Source organism: Pristiophorus japonicus, unplaced genomic scaffold (genome assembly GCF_044704955.1).
Source record: "Pristiophorus japonicus isolate sPriJap1 unplaced genomic scaffold, sPriJap1.hap1 HAP1_SCAFFOLD_182, whole genome shotgun sequence".
In the NCBI taxonomy this organism is placed as follows: Eukaryota; Metazoa; Chordata; class Chondrichthyes; family Pristiophoridae; genus Pristiophorus; species Pristiophorus japonicus.
This window is the reverse complement of record NW_027251505.1, coordinates 261962-270899: the sequence shown is the minus strand read 5'-3', so window position 1 is coordinate 270899 and position 8938 is coordinate 261962. Positions and strand designations below refer to the sequence as shown.

At 48.4% G+C, this 8938-nt stretch overlaps 1 non-coding gene across 1 annotated transcript; it reads right to left on the bottom strand.

The window, feature by feature from the left end:
- Positions 1-5254: 5254 nt before the first annotated feature.
- Positions 5255-5326, bottom strand: trnaw-cca (transfer RNA tryptophan (anticodon CCA)). Its single transcript has one exon. It is a non-coding gene; the product is annotated as a tRNA-Trp (tRNA).
- Between the last annotated feature and the right edge of the window lie 3612 nt (positions 5327-8938).

Sequence of the window (8938 nt, the reverse complement as noted above, 5' to 3'; positions counted from 1 at the left end):
TGAGGGTACAGTATGGTGAGCTCCGTTTTATAACTGGTTACCTGTCGTGTACAGGTGACCCCTAGGTCTCCACCAGTTGCACTCTCTGATGGTACAGGCATAGTGTATATAATGTGAAGGTACATCCAGTAGTCTTATGTAACTGTACATTGAGTGTACAGGGAGTTGACTTTTATTATATATACACAACATCACTCTCCCCTTAGTCTTGTGACACTGGCCTTTGCATTGTGTGCTCTGGCCCGAGACCCAAAGCTCTTGCACCTTGTCTATGCTTTGGCTTGGTTCTCTCCCTGTGGACCAACAAGTCCTTATTACCACGACATTGGGAAATGTTCAGCAGTGGATTTTTGGAGGTTGCAGTGGGTGTTGAGTGGGTTCTGGGTGTGATCCATGTGTGTCCATGGCAACATACACCCATTCAGCCCCCCCATACATAGACCATGTGTGTGGCTCAACACCTGCAAGTGCAGACCTGTACAGACAGAAAGAACAAAAAAACATCGGATTAGTTACATCACTGTTTGGTTTCTACAGTAGTGGAACAAGTACATTTTACAGGTAAGGTACATACGTGGTATCACAGCCTTGCCCCTGGGTTGTGTAGGTGCAGGTGGGTGAGGACACTAGTTCCAGAGTAACCAGACTGTGTCCAGGTTGTCTTATTACGGAGCTGTGTCCCCTGCCAGCTGGGTGGGCTCAGATCGCTCACCTGGCTGAGTCTCAGAGCCTTTGCCGTTGCCTCGTGTTGGGCAGAGCCACAGGAGTGTGTGGCCTCCCTGTCCTCCTTTGAAGGCTGCAGTGTCTCCCTGCTGCTCTTCAGCGATAGTGGGAGCCTGGTCATCCCAGGTCCCGTTGGGAGGGCAGGAGGGTGCTATCCGCTCGCTCCCAGTACTGGCCCTGGTGGCCAGAGAGTTAGAGCCGATCGGGGGCAGGGTACTGGTCGTGGTGCCTTTGCCGTCCGCTGATCACTGGCCCTGCAGCTGGTATGCTCCCTCTGTGTGTGGCCACACTCCCTGGGGTATCACATTGGTCCCGGAGGGGCAGGCTACATGATCGCTGGACCTGGGTGCTGACGGGAGGTTGCCCTTGGTTTTGTCGGCATGCTTGTAAATCCCAGCATCACACGTCATCACTTCGTTGACTCTCACAATACTTTGGTTCTGACCGCAATCGCCTGACTTATCATGATTAGTTACATTTACAAACTTGAAATTGTCAGTTACATCTTTTACATATGTATCACCATCATCGCTGTATAAAGAGTGGAACTGTCCCTTTAATTGTGATGGGTTGCCGGTCTCCTTTAAGAGGGTCTTGCAATCTTTACCCCAATCCTGTTCGCCGGTCGGCATCACGTGTTGCTCCCTTGTGGTCTGGCTGCCGCCATCTTGATTTCAGGCCCTTCACCTCGTGGTTCGGACGCAATCTTCTTTCTCTCCATGAGGTAGGCTGCGGTGATCCTTTTCTCCCCAGGTTCTGCCACGGAAGCCGGGAAGTTATCTTCTGCGTGAATTTTCTTCCTCTGGAGTCCTGCCACTGGAGCCTGGAAGGTGAGGTCGAGTCGTTTGGGCTGGATCATCTCGCCGTTGGGTTGAGCGGTCTGTGTCGTCGCCTCACAGTCGAGTTGGGCGGTTGGTTTTTCAGGTGTTGTGCTGGATCCAACTTCGGGGCCATGAGGGATGTCGATCGCTGGAGGTTGGAGCTTTTCCCAGCTCCAATTGATCTTTTTAATCCACCTTCTTCCTAATAGCTTTGGACCATCACCAGCAATGATCCACAAAGGTAACCTGTGCATCTCGCCGCCATGGGACACCTGGACATCCACGCTGCCAACGACTGGGATGTATCGTTTGTGTAGGTGAGCAGTTTCACTTCGATCGGGATCATTTTAGGTCGTTCGATTGCATTGTCCCAGAGTTTCTCAAAGTTTCTGATTCATCAGTGACTGGCTCGCCCCTGTGTTCACCTCCATCGTGACTGGAACATAGTTGATTTTAACTTCCATTTTCAACGGGGAACTCTAGGTGGTGCAGGTAAACACTCCGTACACCTCATCGTCGCTGGAGTCCGGATGATCGGCCAACTCTTCATCGACTCGGTGAGTACGATTTCTCTTGCATATTCGCTGGAGGTGGCCCTTCATGTTACAGCCTTTGCAAGTATAGTCTTTATAGTGGCACTGGTGGGCCCTGTGATTTCCTCCACAGCGCCAGCATGGGGTTGGCCGGTTGGCCCCATGTGGCGGACTCAGGATTGTGGGACTCGGTGTTCTGTTCTCTCTTCCCTGAGAGAGACTGCTAGCAGCAGCCCTGCCTCTAAAAGGCAACTTTCGGTTCACAGTACTTGCTGGGTTAGAGTCCTGGGGGTGAGACACCCACTTGGAATCGCAGGCCGAGATCATGAACGCCTGGCTCACGTTAATTGCCTTCTGCAGGGTGACCGTGGTGTCCGCAGAGCGCAGTCTGTGGAGAAGGCCCTCGTGACCGATTCCAGTAAAAAAGATGTCCCTTAGTACTTCGGTGAGGTGATCGCTAAAATCACATGGTGCAGCCAATCGTCTCAGGTCTGCAGCATATTTTGCGATTTCCTGGCCTTCGGATCCACCGGTGGGGAGAGAACCGGTGTCTGGCTGTGAGGATGCTCTCTATAGGTTTGAGCTGTTCCTGTATCAACGTTACGAGCTCCACATATGTTATTGTCTTCTCTGGGACTAGCAGGTCCCTGACAAGGCCATAGACGGTGGGCCCACAACTGCTGAGCAGGATAGCTCAGCACTTATCAGCCAGCGATGTCGGGTCGTCTCCCCCCACTTCGTTCGCAATAAAGAAGTGTTCGAGCCTTTCCACAAAGGCCTCCCAATCTACCCCATCGGCGAATTGTTCAAGCGTGCCAAGGTTAGCCATTGTCACATGGAAATTCGTATTCTCGTCACCATTTATTGTGTTTGTAAGCACTCTAGTAATGACTCCACGAGGTAAGGTATTGCACTTGAACTGTGGTGACCTTCGTCCACTTATTGCAGCTCCTGAGTGAGGGTACAGTACTGTGAGCTCCCTTTTATACCTGGTTACCTGTTGTGTACAGGTGACCCCGAGGTCTCCACCAGTTGCACCCTCTGGTGGTACAAGCATAGTGTGTGTATAGTGTGAAGATACATCCAGTGGTCTTATGTAACTGTACATTGAGTGTACAGGATGTATACTTATTTTAAACATACACAACAAAGATCATCAGTTAATTAATGGTGCTTTCCCGTGAAAGCAGGATAAAATTTATCAATGATTTAATTTCTGCATTTAGAAAGACATGGGTTAATCACGGATAGTCAGCATGGGTTTGTTCAGGCAAGGTCTTGTCTGACTCACTTGATTGAATTTTTTGAGGAGGTAACCAACAGGATCGATGAGGGCAGTGCGATTGATGTAGTGTATAAGGATTTTAGCAAAGCTTTCCCCAAGTTCCCACATGGAAGACTGGTCACGAAAGTAAAAGCCCATGGGATCCAGGGCAAAGTGGCAAGTTGGATCCAAAATTGGCTCAGAGGCAGGAAGCAAAGGGTAATGTTTGAAGGGAATGTTTGGGACTGGAAGGATGTTTCCAGTGGGGTTCCACAGGGCTCAGTGCTAGGTCCCTGTCTTTTAGTGGCAACATCAATGATCTAAACTTAAATATAGGAGGTATGATTAAAACGTTTTCAGGTGATACTAATTTAATCCAGAGAAGTGTGCGGCTGTGCATTTGGGGAGGGAAAACAAGGAAAGAAACACACATTAAATGGTTGGACATTGAGAAGTGTGGAAGAACAAAGGGACCTTGGAGTGCATGTCCACAGATTCCTGAAGGTAGCAGGCCAGTTGGATAAGGTGGGTAAGAAGGCGCACGGAATGCTTACCTTTATTGGCTGAGGCATGGGATAGAAGAGCAGGTTGGTTATGCTTGAAATGTATAAAACACTGGTTCGGCCACAGCTGGAGTATTGCATGAAGTTCTGGTCACTGTATTACAGGAATTATGTGATTGTACGAGAGGGTACAGAAGAGAATTACCAGGATGTTGCCAGGCGTGGAGAATTTTAGCTATGAGGACAGTTTGGATCGGCTGGGTTTGTTTTCATTGGAACAGAGGAGGCTGAGGGGAGACAACATTGAGATGTATAAAATTATGAGGGGCCTCGATATAGTGGATAGCGGAGGGGTCAACAACCAGGGGGCATATATTTAAAGTAATTGGTAGAAGGTTTAAAGAGGATTTGAAGGTAAAATTCTTCATGCAGAGGTTTGTGACGGTCAGGAACTCGCTGCCTGAAAGAATGGCGGGGCAGATACCACATGTAAAAAGTATTTGGATGTGCACCTGAAGTGCCGTAACCTGCAGGGTTATGGACCCAGAGCTGGAAAGTGGGATGAAGCTGGATTGCCTCTAGTTGGCCGGGGTGGAAAAGATGGGCCAAAATGCCCTCCTTATGTGCTGCAAACTTCTATCATTCTATAATTCTATGAAAAATGTAAATGTCCAATGTTGGTGTCGAAACCACGACCCTGAGATTAAAAGTCTTATATTTCACTGACTGAGCTCGCCAGGCTTCTGCCAAACATACCGTTCTCTCACTGATTGCAGACAGTCGCCTGTTGGCTCCGCCCCAGATGTTTAAACTTGCTGTCGAGGAACTGCCAGGATCTTCTTGAATGGTGGACCAGGCTCGAGGGGCCGAATGGCCTATTCCGGCCCCTAATTCTTACATGCTTATCATCTTATGAACTTTTCACAGGAGAGCAAACTCGCCCCTGAGCATGCATGAGGAGAAAGCTACAGAAAATATTCCCACCTGGTGAGCTTTCGCATGTGAGGCGAACGTGTTAACCGCGACACTGCGGAAACATCTCCACTTTCAGCACCAGGTCAGACGGGAATGTTAAGCGAGCAGGTGAACTGCTGAATCCCAGTTTTAAGGAGTTGGTCGTGGTGTCAAACAATGACTTTCGCTTTATGATTAAAAACAAGAAATGTCAGAAGTTGGATTCAAACCCACACCTCCAGAGAAAACTGCGATCTAATCACAGCACCTGAGACCGCTCGGTGGTGTGTGTGGCCACCTGCAAGTTGATTTTGAACTTTTGTGTCCTGGCACATGAATTAAATGAGGGCAGCAGGCGTATCTCTGCCTGACACCGGGGAAACAATGAGACAGACCTTGGAACAAGGGTCTGGTTATTGCCAAACAGCAAAGAAAATATTAATTCTGAAAGAACAGTGACCCCGACGTGATTTGAACACGCAACCTTCTGATCTGGAGTCAGACGCGCTGCCGTTGTGCCACGAGGCCTACGCACTGATTGTGAGATGTTCCTCTATATGAAGCTTTCACAACACAAGGGGCTTTAAAATCCCCGCCCATTCCCACCGGGTGTCAGAAGCAACGCTCACCTGCCAGTCACCGTATGTTTTTTTCTTCAACTTTTGTGTTGCGTTCATGGAAAAGCATCATTAATTAATACGTCACCTTCTTTTCCACAATGAAAGAAATGCTAACTGAGGGACAGTCGATACTTCAATCATTTGTCCTGTGCTTTGAGGAGCGGGCAGGGAAGTGGACCTGAGTCCATGATCATCATCGGCCATGATCGTATTAAATGGCGGAGCAGGCTCGAGGGGCGTATGATCGACTCCTGCTCCTATTTGTTTTGTTCTTCTGTTCTTCAGCATGTTAACCCATTTTACACACTGTATTGCCGATGTCACCAGGAATCTGTGGCAACTTTTGTCAAATTTAACAGCACCGGTTATTCCTTCCGTGCAGAGAGATTAGAATCAGCAGCGAAGATAAAATCCCATGGTGATCATTTTCAGATTCAACGCAATAGGATTTGAAATAATGTGAAAGAATTTTACAGTGAAAAGATTTGGAAGTGTTACTTGTATTTGTGTCTTTAATTAAACTTTGTGGCGTCTGAGTCCCGTTCATGCCTCTGCTGAATAAGAAAGGAGGGTTTGACGTTGACCAGACTGCACTGCCCCTGATATTTGTGAGCTCATCCTTTATATTCAGTGGTTTCTCGCCCTTTGATGGGCTGCAGTGTGACGGATATCACGTTGGCCTGACACACGAAAGGTCCCCGGTGGATCCGTTTTCTCTCACTGAAAGTTATCTATTTATTGGTTAAATAAAGAGCAATTCAGGAATAAGGGAGCCTTTCTACCAGGAGAATAAATAGCAAATAAAAACAGCAAATGCTGGAAATCTCAGCAGGTCAGGCAGCATTTTCCAGGAGACGAAACTCTCCTCCGATTGTTCCCTTGTAGCAAGTTTAAACATAATGTTTCTACCCAGAATCAAACCGGGTACTTTTCACGTATAAAGCAAATGTGATAACCACTACACTACAGAAACCTCTGGCACAACAGCCCCAACAGAGGGGAGCTGACCAGTGAGCTCCCTCTGTGCTGATCGGGAATTTGTTGGCTCACCTGAAACAACTTCTGTCCCACACTGAAAGTTCTCAATCCTTCTCCTCCGCTGCCCTTTACAGAAATGTCACGGATCACCCAGCCACCGTGTTCACTTCCACATCCTCACAGTGGGGTCACAGAGGCACCTAACTTCTCCCCGCGATCAGCGAACTCGCCCAGTTTAATAAATTAAACCCCGAACACGTGCCCAGCAAAGGGCAGGAGAAGCCAGATAGTCTGCAAGCTCGGTCTATCGCAGAAAGTATTGGTATTCATGGTGATTACAGCAATCATTAATCGTCTCACAGACCTCAATTATTTTTATGCGATGAATTGATCGAGAATTGAAACCAGTTTAGTGCGCCGGATCTTAATCCCTCGACCACCAGGGAACAGTTATGAGACATATAGATATATTTATATATATTTATATATGAACCTGAATATCAACGGCTAGCTGCCTAGACCTCATGGCGCAACGGTAATGCGTATATCTTTGATTGAGAGAAATTGTTCCACAGTGATACCCAATTCATCTTTTGTTCCCTTTAAAACATTAGAAACTGAGACAAGGGGAATAAATAGAGAAATAAAAGCACAGGGATACAGACAAGAGGAAGAGAGAAGGGGAAAGATACTGTCCCCACCCAGAACTAATGCAGAAACCCCTCCACTGCGCTCGGGGTGGCCACCCACAGCCTGGATACACTAACGGGAGAACACCAGCGGCAGGTCGGGGCCATAAAAGGAACGGCGAGCGGCCCTGGGAGCAGCTTGGAGGTCCCGGGAGACTACTCCAGGGAGCAGCGCGAGCTGGTGCAGGAGGGTGGCGGCAGCGAAGTGTGACGTCATCAATGTCCAGGTCGGTGATTGGAGCGTGGGCAGATACAGCAGGAGCGGCGAGATCGGGGCGAAGGAGCGGTGAGAGACTGTGGAGGGATGTGATCGGGGCCCAGCGGAGGCATGAGTTTGGGGCCAGGGGCCCAGGGTTAGCACGGGCCAGCCCACACTGCGATATGTGTGCACTAGGTCCGTGCAGCAGAGCTGGTCGCCTGTCGTCTTTCTTAACCCTTGTCACTGGACCAAGACCTCGCTCTGTCAAGCCCGTGTGATGGCTGGGGTGCAACGGCCACCACACGTTTAAAAAATCCACGCACAGGCATCTTTCACCCTTTGGGATGTCGTTCGGGTCATTCATTGCAACGCCTGTGAACTCATTCTTTTTCGGCGTGGAAGCAAGTCATCCTCGTTTCGAGGGACCGCCTATGATGATGATGATGATGGATACATTAACGTCCCAACAGCTCATTGACTGCAGGAGTGGGACCGTGCGGCGCTTCAGAAGACATGTCGAAAAGGCAATGTCACTGATTCCGTCTCATGTGCTCCTCCGATCAAGAACAGCAACACACACTAAAAATGCTTCAATAATGGTTACATCTTATCTCCACATTTGCTAAGCAGGTGGTTTGTTGGTCTAGGGGTATGATTCTTGCTTCGTGGTTGTTACTTGAAATTTGCATAAAGATCCTGGCTTCAAATTTCAGTACCTTTGAAATGTTGTCATGTGAGGAAAAATGTGCCCAAATCACTTCACACGCACCTCAACTCTTTGCAAATGAGTTCATAGAATCAAAGAAGTTTGCAGCACAGAAGGAGGCCATTTCGGTCCATCGTGTCTGCGCCGGCCAACTAGAGGCTCTCCAGCCTAATCCCACTTTCCAGCTCTAGGTCCATAACCCTGCAGGTTACAGCACTTCAGGTGCACATCCAAGCACTTTTTAAATGTGGTGAGGGTTTCTGCCTCTACCACCCCCACAACCCTCTGCGTGAAGAAATATCCCCTCTAAACTTTCGACCAATTACTTTAAATTTATGCCTCCTTGTTGTTGACCCCTCTGCTAAGTGAAATAGGTCCTTTCTATCCACTATATCTTGGACCCTCATTATTTTATACACCTCAATGAGGTCTCCCCTCAGTCTCTGTTCCATGGAAAACAAATCCAGCCTTTCTAATCTGTCCTCATGGCGAAGATTCTCCACTCCCGGCAACATCCTCGTAAATCTCCTCTGCACCATCTTCAGTGCAATCATGTCCTTCCTGTAATATGGCGACCAGAACTGCACGCAGTACTCCAGCTGTGACCTAACCTGCCCCACCGACCCCATCTCTTGTATTCGATGCCTCGGTTAATAAAGGCAATCATTCCATATTTCTTCTCAACCACCTTAGCTACCTGGCCTGCTACTTTCAGGGATCTGTGGACATGCACTCGCTGGAATCTAGGGAGGACCCAGCAGATTGGAAAACTGCAAATGTAATGCCCCTATTTGAAAAAGGAGGCAGACAAAAAGCAGGAAACTATAGACCAGTTAGCCGAGCATCTGTGGTTGGGCAAATGTTGGAATCCATTATTAAAGAAGCAGTAGCAGGACAGAGAAACATCGAAACATAGAAAATAGATGCAGGAGTAGGCCAATCGGCCCT